Source organism: Lissotriton vulgaris, chromosome 6, assembly GCF_964263255.1.
Source record: "Lissotriton vulgaris chromosome 6, aLisVul1.2, whole genome shotgun sequence".
NCBI lineage: Eukaryota > Metazoa > Chordata > Amphibia > Caudata > Salamandridae > Lissotriton > Lissotriton vulgaris.
Window position 1 is genome coordinate 951,278,241 of NC_141694.1, and position 15,132 is coordinate 951,293,372.

The window sequence follows — 15,132 nt, forward strand, 5'->3', positions numbered from 1 at the left end:
TTCCCTAGAAAACCAGTTTATCGAAAAACTTTTAAAGCCTCCCCTTATGAAACATTCGACATCGTTCACATAGCAGTGTAGTAAATAGCACTAGATACACTCCGTCCCTTAATTATAAAAGACTTATCAGTATGTGAGAAAAACTTTTGTTTTCACGTGATAATGTGAAATGCTGAGCCTGTTACAGAATTTTTTTTCACATATATGTTACTATTCTCCTTCGACCACTAACACCATAGAAAATACCACCAATAGCGGTGATATTTTGTACACCGACAACGGGCGATTTCTATCGCTTAGAGCCCTTGCTATTATAAAGTTTTATTTCCTAAGTCTCTGATCTCCAACTGTGGAACGTGACTCCCCTGTGTGTCGTAATGAGGTGCTAAGAGCAGCACGTACACTATACTGTGACTAAGCATCCATAAATTCCGCGGACATTTCTACCCTGCTATCTGCAATTATAAACATCAAAAGGAGCTACGCTGCCCCCCTTGGAGAGGCCTCACTCCCACTGCTACAAAGGCTTGGCAGTCGCCAAGATACACAAAAACAGCGTCTCGGATCCATTAAACTTCTGTGACGATCTCAATGAAAATAAGCACTAAACAATATTCAAGTATGTAGTATTCCTTCTACTTGGTTAGAGACTAGGGGGCATATTATCAAGGGGGTTTATCTCCGCTTTTTTGGCTTTAAAAGCCAAGAAAGCGGAGATAAAATTATCTCCCTATTACCAAGCTGTCGCTAACACCAGTTAGTGACAGCTAATAGGAGATAGCGACCATCTTGGGCCCCGCTTTACATGTCAGTGATATTTATCACTAATGACATGCAAAGTGTGTATGCCAAGATGTTAGCGACTGGAAACAGTCCCTAACATCGCTATCTCCTATTACCAACTTTTGGAGATATTCGCGCTAAGCGCAAATATCTCCAAAAGCTAACACCTGCCATGAGCAGTTCTTAGCCATGTTATCCAATGGGAGGTGGATAACATGGCTAAGAGCATTTGCTGGATAATGCATGAATATCGCTGACTTTTCAGCGATATTCATGCATTGCGGCCGTTTTTTATCGCATTTGCGATAAACCTTGCTAATAGCAAGGTTTATCTGCGATAAAAATCGCCGATGTGCGGCGATAATTTTTGTCTCTAAACAAGTTAGAGACAAAAATTATCGCTAGTTGTTGGTAATATGCCCCTAAACATTTACCGCAGCGCTGCAGCGATTTCTTCCGCAAATAAACCTTGGTATTAATGAAGTTTAACGCAAATGCGGTAAAAATCGTTGCAAAGCATAAGTATCACAAAAAAATCAGGATTATTCATAGATAGCGACCTAATGCTATTAGCCATGTTATCCACCTCCCATTGGATAACATAGCTAAGAACTACTCAGGGCAAGTCTTAGCTTTTAGAAATATTCCCGCTTAGCGCAAATATCTCCAAAAGCTAGTAATAAGAGATAACGATGTTAAAGACTATTTTCAGTCGCTAACATCTTGGCAAGCCCACTTTGTATCTCATTAGATATAAATGCAACTGACATGCAAAGTGCGGCCCAAAATGTTCACTATCTTCTACTAAGTGTTGCTAACTGGTGTTAGCAGCAGCTAGGTAATAGAGAGATAATTTTATCTCTGCTTTCTTGACGTTTAAAGCAAAAAAAACACAGATAAACACCTTTCATAATATACCTCTAAATTCAAATTGAAGTAGGCGTAGGTCTTCACGCAGCAATCACATGCACAGTTTTGAAAGAATATGGCCCAGAAAGTCACTGAGTAAAATCTCATAAATGACAGTCAACCAATTTCAATACGTATTACTTCAGAAGAACAGTTCTTTATGATACAGGGCTCTAGAATGACAGACATATCTCGTCTTTATAAAAACCCTTAAGGTTTTTTTAACAGCTGTTAAATGCTTCCATACTCATCACAAACCTGCTCCATCATGAACATTGCCTGATCTGTCCTCAGGACGAACAACATTTGTGATGAACTTGCCGCTATGCATGCAGAACACTAACATTGTGCTTCCTTAATATGTTCTATTCACTAAGCAGGACCATGACGGAACCACTCTATCATAAACACACTTGAACCATGACTCATAAAAGGAGTACCTCAATCATGACCATGCAAGTCCCACTAAGCCCCCCAGCCCCCTAATCTTGAGTCAGAATTGGAACTACAACACAGGATTTAAAGTCCTGCAAAGAACACCATGTAACATTTAATACCATATACACCATTGTTTTCATATATCACTTTTCCTAAACTCACTCAGTGAAATATCGCTCATTTTATTTAATCACTTTTAAAGCATACCTTCTAACAATGCACCCAATCCTATGTGGAAGTGTTCAATATAAAAGATGACATTGCTTTAAGAAGGATAGAGAAATAAATAACACAATGTTGTAAAAATTTCTTTATTATATATACTTACCTAATAAAAAGAAAAAAAATTAATTTTCTTATGAAAACGTTGCACCTGTGGAAAGAAATTAAAAATAAAATATAAAGTATATTATTTATAGAAAAAACAATACGAAACAATAAGACAGATGCAAACAAAACTGTCAGATATTATTAATTAAACTTACCTTATAAATATAATATCTGTGGAGGAGAGTAAAAAAAAAATCTGTTATAATACATATTTCTGAATGCAATGTAGCAAAATAAGTAAACAACATATTAAATGATTTATTTTTGCTGTCCTCAGAAAACATTGATTTTCACTATCAACAGTGATTTCAACATTAATCATCATATAACAGCGGGGAAAAAAAACCACAATCAAAATGATTGTGTTTAAAAAACCCATACAAAATCTGCATACATATTATAAATACATGAAAAAAACATGTCTTAAATGTTTTCCTCAAATTCGCAATTTCTTGAGTAAGCACACTACATCTTCCACAGTTGCAACCTAATTAAAGTATACCACTTATTTTTCAAGATATCTCAACAAAATCCCGTGCAGCAATCTCCTATAAAAAATGTATTTGAAAGACACAGTTTCTTCTCTCATACCTTTCCGCGTGGCCAAATTGTATAAGCTAACTCATTATCTTTTAAATACCTCTCCCAAACACTTACGTCCATATAAGTTTCTAAATAATTCTCAAAAGTACTCATTTTCTTCTCTCATATTTTTCCACGTGGCCAAACACTATGAGTTAAGTAGTTTTGTTCTGAAATTTTGTAATCTTAGTCTCATCTATTATTTTCTGTACTTTTACAATCAAAATTTGTACCATATTTTATACCATCAAACATTAAGTAAATTTGTACCTGATGTTATCAATATGCAAAACACAAATTTCATTTATAGATTTGTACACCCTTATTTACATGATATTTCTAAACTAGTAAGTTTCAGATCTTTATAGTATACATATTCCTACAGCAAACCACTCTACTAAAATTTGGGTTCCAAAAATAACAAATAAGAGTTACTTAAGGCAAAAGGCAAACGTTTTTTAAAGGTCAATTGGCTATCATTGCAAAGTGTCCAGCCAGTAGCACACTTCAAATAAGCCGTATAATGTCCTGATGATGTAGAATGCCCTTCATGATAAATAATGGCTACAGTTACAAATGTTCTTCTAGAAATAGAAACTTGAGAAGCCACAAAATTTTTAATTAAAGTGGATAATTTACTCCCATCAGCTCTGCATCATTGAAACATTAAAATTACATATTGTCCGTATCTATGGATAAATAAAGTTGATAACATTTCAGACTTGCATTGAGAACACACCATATTTTGATGCGCATCTTTAACTAGTTTATTAAAAGGCACTTCTTTGCAGTCTGGTAATGTCAAACATAAAAATCTTTCACTGGGCATCTCAGTACTACTTAAAAATGAGCAATTATCACACTTATGTTCCCATTTATAAGAAAGCCCAAAAAGACTATCAATATCTACACCTTCATCTTCCAAAGCTGTAAACATATACATAATAAATTCCTGACAATCTTGCTGTATATTCTGAGAAAACTGATTTACTTCTGCACATATATCTAAAACATTCCTTAATTCCGAAACACTTCCTATTTCATTATCACCACTACTACACGTTTCAAATATAGAATTTAAAGAATGACAAAAGGTATGCTCCTGATTTTCTATAATCTGTTCCTTAACATTTTTCAAAAAGAAAACAACATTAACTACTACATTTGCATAGCAGTTGACACCACACCTATTTTCCAACTTAAATCCAACAATCTCTTCAATACTAACAGTTTTCCTAGAGCTACCAACAACAGCTACATCTTTTTTTCGTCGTTTCTGGACTACTTCAGCACATTTGTCCTCATTTTTCCTTTTCTGACCAACTATACGCCTTTCAATTAAAGGATATTGAGGTAAACTTGGAGCATATTCTCTTCTTAACCTATTGTACTCCTTCACACAATTTAAATCTGCAATAATCTTTGTCTCATCATAATCAATTAGATAAAGTCCACATAAAGTTCTAACACGCGACAGAGCCATACCCTCTTTGAATACAGTACTTCCAATATTTACCAAAGCACAATCTACACTTAAACCTTGAGATTTATGTATAGTCACTGCATATGCCAAACAAATTGGAAATTGCTTACGACGGACATATAAGTCTTTCACAAGCAAAAAACGAGTTGAACATCGACTAATTTGTTGAACTTCCTCAATCCCATCAAATTTTATCCTCAAAAATTCAATCTCATCTCTATTGGTATAATTCACAAAACCAACAACATTACCCATTGCTCCATTTACCAATCCTCTTTCTACATGTAAATTTCTTCTTAAAATTATCCGACAATTTAAACATACATACAGATTTTTCTCTAAACCAGCAGTTTTAGATACAGTTTTTTGAAGAGAATCCAATTTCAATTTCAACTTTTCAGACAAAACAATAGTACTACCTTCATGCTCTATTCTATCTTTAGCTTCCAGTTTCTTAATTTCTTGCTTTTCTAAATTCAACATTTTCTCATTAAAAACTGAACATTCTTTCAGAGTTGGCATCAAGCATATCACTGACTTATCTACAACCTCTTTACTATATATTCTCTCAGGAACATTATCTTCATTAGGAAACAGCTTGCAAAGTAATCGCGTTCGTAGAGTCTGTTTCGCATCTTCAGTTAATTTTCCAATCCTAATATCTTGAAGAATACTTCCATATTTAGTATCCTTTGCCTGTCGCATATTTTGAATCAGTTCAGTATATTTGAAATGTGACCATATATTTACATTTCCAATACTGCCCAGGCGCTCTCTGGTCTCCTCATGTGTAACAGTTTCAAATACAGGTTGTCCTTTGACAGGAGTCAGCTGGAGTAGATCTCCAAAAACTATGACATGTTTACCTCCAAATAACACATCATACTCTGTCTTAAGTGTCTGTTGCATTCTTAAATGCACAAAAGCAAGCATTAAATTAGAGACCATGCTTACTTCATCAATAATAAGAAGTTTCATTTTTTTAAGGACTCTAGAAACTTCAAAACAAGCTTCTCCAGATAGCTTCTGATATTGTAATTTATTTTCATGTTCAACTGGCAGCATCAGCAAACGATGTAAAGTTACACCTTTTATATTATGTGCTGCCAATCCAGTTGGAGCAGTAACAACACACGACAGTGTTGACTGAGTTGTTTGCTGTAAATATGTAGTAATTCCTTTAATTAGGAAACTTTTACCAGTCCCAGCTTCTCCACTTACATATAATCGAATAGGCGCTAATGACATACATGAGCAACCTTTTCTCTCATGACGAAAGCCATGCTCAATGTGCTCTGTCACTTCATCATATATCTGTCTTTGCTCAACATTAAACTGCTTCTTTAATTCTTCTAAATCGATTACTTCCTCTTGACCTTGCTGCATTGCGCTTTCCACCTCATCCATGGCGGTGGCTGCTTCATTTTGAATAATTGGTTGTCCCAGTGGATCTTGACTTAATGATGCCGAACTTTGACTATCTTGTGAACTATCTCTAGCAATCTCTGCTGCAATTGTTGCTTCTTGCTCTATTTCGTCATTCAACATTTGGAGATAATTGCTGAAAACAGGACATTCAATACTACTTTTAGATGCGTTGAATGAATCTTCATAACTATCAAAGTCTCCAAGTAGTTCCTCTTCTCTACGCCATGGTTTAAAGAGTTTCAAAAGAGCAAAATAGTAAAATTCTCTTTTATCAGGTGTTTCGCAACTCAGTTTCCGATGATTTATCAAGTGTCTTTTTCTTTGTTTTACCAGACATCCTTCATGTCCAATTACGGCATGTACACCTTTATCAATATTCTCGGTAACATTTCTCTTAAAAATATAATTTTGAAGTATTTCATACAGACAAATGTTTTCAAGCAGAGTACTTCTATTTGGATAGTATGTATCCAACATATTTGTTTTCAAAATGTCTGTACTGTTTGGTTCTTTCTGGGCTAAGTACTCAATTTCTTGCACAGGTTTTAGAACACGGTTTCGTGTTTCTGCTAGGCCCAAACTCACCCAGAGAATAGTCCTTGACTTCGCATAAAGACTTGCTGATGATAATCTATCACAACATTCATATGCTCCAATTTCTTGATGAGACAGCATCTTCAAACTGTACGTATATCATTTCTTGCTCAGGCTCTTTTCATGAGAAATGTCTTCCCACATCTCCTTCAGTTCCGTCTTTTCAGATTTCGTGATGTAAGACGTTACATATCGAGCCACAGCAATAGAGTTGTCTGCAACATATTGTATGTCCATGTTAGCATTCCACATGGACAAAATGACTGGATTATAGTCATTAATATATTTCGATTCTTCACCTCTTCTTAAATTGTACGTATTTTTAGGTGACCTCCTTCTGATATTATGTCGCAAACATGACATCAAATTGTTGACTCTTCCTTTTGAAAGTACCGGTCGTGCAAATCCAAAGCGACATTTGGTATAAAGTTTGCTCTTTGATTTGAATTTTCGCCGACAATATTTTCCACAGCGATGACTTTGGAAACGTAACACTTTTCCTCTTAAGTCCTTATCAGTGGTACTATTAGGTATGTCACAAGTGGCATACTGTTCAATAAAAGACAGTACAGTCTCATCCGAGTCTATTCCAAATTTAGGAGCATCCTTGATCCATAGTAGCATATGAATATGAGGAGCACCTCTTGCTTGATATTCTTTTCTCCAGAAGAAATCCAGTACTTCACCAAGAGGCGGATTTTTCTTGTTAGTAATGAAAGACATCATAGCTTCAAATCTATGATTAAAATACCTGCAAACATTAACTGGATCTAATGAACACAGTTCTCCAGGTGTCTTGTAGTTTATATTTTCTATATTTGCATTCGCCTCCCGAAGAAATTCAATTAAATCTTCCCAAGCATACTCTGCACAGCTTAGAGTTAAAAACCATGTTGGTGCTCCTAAGTTTCTAAGCATACACTTTAAATCTCCATGACGACGGTACCAATACTCATTAGTACCCCGCTGACAAGCCATTAAATTAATTAAATGAGAATCCAAAACACTATCTTTCTGATGCACTCTATCCATAAATTCCTTTGCTGAAATATTTTGCAGATGTACACCACTTTTTAAGATATGATTTACTGCATAAGACAGACCAGATAAGTCACTCTCAAACAAAAGATGAAACAGATATGGAATACATTGGCGAAACCTTGGATCTTCTGCATATAATCTAGTTGTCCGGTACTCAGATGCAGGAATCTGCATAGGTCGATCATCATATCGTGTACCTTCACCTGTAGGAAATAACTGTGGGAAACAACGACCTTCCAAACTTTCTTCCCAGACACTAATAGGATTTCCTTTCGCCTTTCTCATCTGAAATATTTCAATAGCATTCCCTATTGCTTCTTTGGAATGCAGTGGATGAACACTGTAATGTTCATAAATTTCTTCAGATCTAGATACATCAACTTTTTCAATTTGTCCACTACACAAATCACTATCCTCTTCTTCACTTACATCTTCTTGTTCTACGTATATATCTTTGTAATACTTATTATTTTGCACTAAATACAACGTTGCCTTTTTTACTTTCCTAACATCCACTAAATCTTGCCAGATTTTCTTACTCTTTGTGGGTACACCATTCACTAGAATAACTAGAGGTTCCTCTTCTACATTTTCAACACCAATTGTTTCCATATTTTTTTTAAGATCAAGAGGCAAATACACAACTCTACCCTTTAATCCTCTTAGTAAATCTGAAGGATTTAATTTACCAGTCTTAGGCTCCATTCGAACAATAGCCTGAAAAGGATGTACACATTGAATCAGAATCGTCTCATAAGTATTTAAATTCATCAATTCAGATGGAATATTTACCAACTCTAAATTATTGTGAACAGCTCTAGCAGGCATTTTATTTTCATCTAATTTATTATAACAATATTTACAAACACGTTGCTCAAAACTCAAATCAAAATAGTTTTCCACCAACAAATAAGTTGCAAAATCTTTCCATTGACCATTACTTTCATCTTCACTTTTTAAATATAAATCAACTAACCTCGTTTGACTTTTGTAATGAATTCGTCGACAACAGACACAAGAAAAATTTGGTTTCTCACCTGCAATTACCTTAAACTTTATTATTTCTTGTTCAAAGTTTTCAATATTTACATTCCCAACATTTTCTAACACATTTCCTTCTATAATTATATCACCTTCTGCATTATCTTCCTCGGGACCAAAATAACTTACCTCAATTTCTGCACAAATCTTCTTAACATCTAATTCACATCCATACAAAAGAGCACTATTTAACTGTTTAAGTTTAAGTGCTGGACTTTTTGCATAGTACAACTTTCTCACTAATTTTCTCATTTTAGTGTGATGCACTGCTAACATCCGGAAGTGATGAAATACACTCTGACATATTTTTTTAGAGAGACAAGCCAGAGAATGGCCTTGCAGACCTATTTTCTCACGCACTCTGCATTCATCTTATTCTTGCAACATTTTAATTTTTTTCTTTAGACTTTCTTTAGTGTACTTACGTAAGAAATTGCGAAAGAAATCAATTGAATCCTGTCGTACACTACAAATGCTACTACAATTCCAACTGTAAACAGGAGCATTAGGACGTCCCTGTAAAGCTTCTCTAACCATAACATCTTCTGCATTTCTAACCACAATTTTCTCTTTCTCAATAACACAACCATCCTTCACCTCATACGCTCGACCAGTGGTGTCAACTGCATGCAACAGATCGTTACTTTGAAAGTAACTCTCTTCATTAAAAAATGGCTCAGAAGTTGAAGTATGCATCCACTTCCCAGAAAACACTTTACAAAAATTACTCCTATTTATATGTCTCTTCCATTTACTTTTACTTTTGAAAACTCGAATCGCCTTATTTAAAATATTTATTCTATTAAGTATTAAAATAAATAACTTTCGTTTTGTCTGAAATGCGCGCTCAACAAAAGCGTCTATATATAGTTTTTTTTTTAGAAAAACAGATCTTTTTTTAGAAACTTTTTCCTTTTGTAATAAATTCGCAATGACTCTGTTGTAAAACATACGCTTCCTGATTTGGCTAAATTGATTGGTCCGGGTTTTACTGTACTGACTTTCATCTTTCCTAATTGCAGTAATAGTAGTTTCTTTAACTCCAGATGTCTTTTTAGATGATGAAATCGTTTTCTCCTTCTGAACTTCAATATTTACATTTTTCCTTCCCGAAATACTTTTCACAAACTTTTTAGTTTGCTTACCAGGAGTACTCTTCTTTGTATCCGTCCTCTCAGTCTTTGAAAATAATTCTGTAGTTTTCTTCTTTAAACTGTACGTCCGTTTGTAGAGTTTCTTTTTTTCAATTCTAGTCGGCATCTTAATTTAAAATTTTGATAAGATTGTGAACCTGTAAGAGACAAAAATAACAAATATTATAGTTCAGTACTACCATATACCGTACAAATTAAAACCCCACATTCATTTTTTAATAAAATACACATAATAACAGAAAATCTCTGAACAAAGTAGTAAATCCTGTAGTGAATTTTCCTTGTAAATTTATCACACTATATATTTCTTTAAACTTCATAGACAATTTTAAAAAAAATGTTAAAAGCATACAAACAGTACACTTTTTTCAAAAACTATCGGTCATCATAAGTGTTTTAATCTTTTTTTCTACGATCTGTTTTACACTTCATGAGAACATATCTTATCACTCTCATGAAGCATTTCATCGACGAATATATCAAGAAAACTGTCATCACGAATGCTTTGCTATCATTTTTTTTTTATTCATTCAAAACTTCATAATTTAAAAGAACTTCCAACATTAATTCATCAGGGACTTCTTCAAGTCCATTGTCCTCATCTTCTTCTATCAGCTCTAAATAGGCTGAATCTAAGGATATGTCCATAAAATAATAATTTTCATCAGCTTCCTCTTGAACAACCACGTCTAAAATTTCCTCCATCAGTTCATTAATGATGTCAAAATGAATTTCATTCTCTTCTGACCAATTCTCCATAGTTATTTTGATTAAAATCTTCTTTATCCTTTTAAAAAAATATAGACACTAAATTTTATCTTTTTCCATAAGTGTATAACTAAAAACTACCTTTAGTAATTTTTAAACTACAGATAATTTTATAATCTCTAACTTATTAACTCTATAATTTGTAAGATACCACATTCCTCTTGTTTTGAAAAAGAAATTGGCAATATAACTCTAAACATTGACACTGTGTTTTTTTTAAAATTAAATAATTACTGTTGATAAAAGACATTTCACTGTAAAATTTATTTTTAGATTTTCTACATATTTGAAATATTTATTACCTGTACAATAATTTTTAGAGACCCATTTATTTTATTTCATCACTACAAAGTGCAATATAAATATATGCACTCTAAAGAAAAGAATCACACTATACAAACCATTTAATTCACTTTACAGATTACTACTTCCCACAGAGACAGTTCCATTTATATTACAACAGTATACTCACCATCTCAATGTCTTACCATATGCAAAATGTGATACTTACCATGAACAACCACCTCATAATAAAACTCTACATTAATATTTAAAAAACTGCCTATACATAGTATATTCACAGATATACAGGAAAATAAGCATTACATTTCGATCCATATCATAATACCTCTCTCTAATTAAAAATGGAACACTGCCAAACATAATACAACAAGATTTTAAAAATAATGAGCACTTCACAAGTATTACTAAAACAAGCCTAAAAGAATTATACTCCAATGATTTCTAAATCTCAACTCCTTGTAAAAGATCAGATATCCCAAGCTCAATAAAACATAATTTGAACTGTCAATGGAGAACATCTCAAAAAACATATGTACTATAAGCAGATAGAACCACATGTAAAAAATTTAAGATAAAATCATATTCAAAACATTTACAAATTACTCTTTATTATTTTCATCACCACCCACAGAAATTGCCAAACCATAAAAAGAAACTCACCTGAAAAAAAGAATATATATTCTCAATATATAACTTCGACAGGTTAATCCTTACAGGCACCAAACACTCTAAAAATAGAAAAAATAAAATTTTATTAACTTATAACAAACGTATTTCCTACACAATATACAATCATTATAGCATTGAACAAGCATAAGTAATAAGATTCCCAAAATACTCTACATTAAAAATAAATACAAAATTTCTCATTTATAAAAGCATTCTGCCACAGATATGTCACTTTTCCTTATGTTAAAATTCATGCACCTACAACAGTAGGCTTTGAAAAGTAAAAGGCCAACTCACAAAACAAAAAAAGCCTTATTAATGAAGCATTGAGTCGCCACTGCGTCACTTTTAGCATGGGAAAAGTGACGCACTAGTGGCGCAAGGCCGTCATAAATAAAGCCCCATGTCCATACAGAAAAACTACAGGGCCAGCATTATACACATGCAAGCAATACACTTGCACAGAACCACAAAACACCAGGAGCCACCATGTTAATATATATCCTTAATATAATAAACCTCTGAGAATGGATACATATTTCCGTGGCAAACTCCTTAGCAATATTAAAGTGACTAGACTCCTAGAAAATTTATCAAGTCATTATGCTCCTCTCCACTGCATAGCCGGCAACCTAATTTTGTGGAGTTCTTATACGACCGGCAATACTGCGCCGTTTCCTTTACCACCTTGGTAAATTCAAAAGGATATCCCTCCTGCCTTCGCAAACGAGCCAGACCACATACAACTATTTCGACAGAGAATGCTTCTGTACTACGGCACCTTAACACTCTCATCTTTGAATACTTCATATCGATTATCATTTCCATATTCGTATTTCACTTGTGTGCAGCCTGTATTTCATTGCTTCAGCTGTGATTTCACATGGGCCCTGCATTTATGTCTCAGCAATTTGGTTCCTCCTGAAGCGAATTACAATCACCTCATGAATCCGTTACTTGATCATGAACAGCTTTGTTACAACGGAGGGTTTATGGCCTTTGCAGCGATAGAAGGAGTTCTGGGTCATTGGAATATATTCGCAGCGGCGCAAGATTTCCTAACAGAGAGCTACATCGAAAACCCACCGAGCTGCCCTATGATGGTAAAAGACGCTCCAATAATAACAGATCATGAATGCTCCTTTCCTCTTCTCAATTGGATGGCTGACATGTTTTCAGATGATAACAGTGATTTCTTGTTACAAGCACTTGCTGCCTATTTTGCCTACACAATGGACGATTAACTCTTTCCTAACAGCGAGCTACATCGAAAACCCACCGAGCTGCCCTCTGAAAATATAACAGGCTCCGATTTTAACAGATCTGCTTCACTCTTTACCATTGGATAGCTGACATACTTTCAAATGATAAAAGTGATTTCCTGTTAGAAGCAGAAGCTACCTATTTTGCCTAAACAATGCTTCAATAACTCTTATATAAGCCATTGACGTCCTCATTTCCTTTTGCTTCCCTATATTCTTCACGTTCTTTTCCATATTTTCTTTTGAAGAACAGACCTATTGGCTTTACTAACAGTGGACATTATGATTTCGTGCTGGCTAAATTTTGATCTTTTATATGAACTACATTTGTTTCTTCACCTACTCGATTTTCAACTTTATTTTTTTACAGTCTAATCTCAATAATTCTATTGCATATCTTATCTAAGGTTATTTCAAACATACTCGATGCAAAACTCACTAATATATGCTACATGTGCCCTAATTAATGTGTAAATTTTAAACGAGTTTTTTATAACTGTAAACACCATTTCGCATCTCAACTGCTTATTTCCGCCTCACACGCCTCTGCTCCTTTAATTTCCTATAAAATTATATTTTTAAAAAACTTAACAGAAAAATATGTTCTTTCAACAAAATTTCCATTATTACTAGTGCTGTATTTCAAATGCAATACTGCAACCTTCAAAAGATATCTCAATACAGTAGTTCTCCTCAATAGTGATTTCCGCAGCATCCAACAGATTACATTCATGCACCTCTCGCCATTTTGTCGCTTTGGGCGCCTTTTTTTTCCCCTCACATACATGCACCTCTCGCCATTTTGTCGCTTTTGGCGCCTTTTTTTCACCTCACACAGTAACATAACACAAACTTGATAGTGCTTTGCATGTAGACAGCTGATTCATAAAGTAATGATGTATAACAACTTGCATTTTCATATATCCTTCCTAAACTAAAAGACAAGAGACCTTCTTCCACTTATTAAAATATAATATACTTCCTTATAAGAGTGTACAATGTTTTTTTCCAACTATATTCATTTTTCTTCAACTATAGCGTTTGTATTCCATGTACTACTGACAATACCAATTACTGTGTTTTTTGCAATTTCTGTACTCATGTTACATAATGATTTGCCTTTAAAACAGTACATTTCCAAATAAACATTTCAAATATTCACGGTTTATCTTTCAATCCATAATGTCAACTGAAATGATTTCATATTAAAAAACTATTCATGGGTTCCACATAACCTTAACTGTAGACACGGAGGACCTTATTTATGAAGACAATCCGCCGCCGGTGCCTCATTTTTTAAAATAAGAAAAAGTGACGCACCGGTGGCGCAAGGCCTTCATTAATAAAGTCCTGAATGTTTTCTTTTCTCGACCTCACTTACTGATACTAGAACCTGCAAGCCAATTACGGCCCGTGAACTCTTTCTTAGTAGGTCGCGCACCGTAAAGACAATTATACCACTGTTAACATTTTTTTTTTACTGTTACCAAGCACCGACACAGTTCCGCTTCACTCAGAGTTAATCACTGCTCCCACGCTTCTACAGGCCAGACGCTATGTCGTATTTCTCTCCTTATCACCCTTTCATCTCCACAATAACAAACAGTTCTCCGCCTGCCACCAGAGAACAGACTCAGATGCAGAGGCACCAAAGAGTGAAATACGACATACCCTCTGCTCTGAGAAAGCAACCAAGCAGTACTTGAGAACGAAAACATTCAGTAGCGCTTTAAAAATACCAATGCAATTATATAATTATTTTTTTGAAAACGTTCCAATCACTTTAATAGGACTATCTGTGTGTGCCTCCACAGCAAACTTCCTCAGGCCGGATTGAAGGCAAACACACAGACAATAAGATAACACAGGGCAACGGAGATGCAAAACAGAAGGGACATGAAGATGGAGTCAAACAGCAGAACTGAGAGAGATATTTTTATGCTCCGTTTCCAACCTCAATGTACGAACACATTTACTACACAAATCTCTATACAACCTCATGGTCAAAACTTTTCATTTTATTTCACTCGACCACCTCCCTCACCCGACCAGTGCAAACGACGACCAGAAACCGCACTATAATTTTGACGTCTAACAGAAACTTTGTGAATACCTTAATCATTACCACTTTAACCCCCTTCCCCGACCCTCTCGCCCCACCCCCACCAGTGCAGGCCACGGCCACCAACCAGCCTGAAATGTTGTCGACTGACAAAAAGTTTACGAATTCATTAACCATTACCATTTTTTCACAACGGTATCACTAGTAATTTACCATTTGTCTCTCTTTCTGCATTGTCTGTGTCTTTGCTAATATTATTTCTTCATATCCTCAACAACTTCTCTC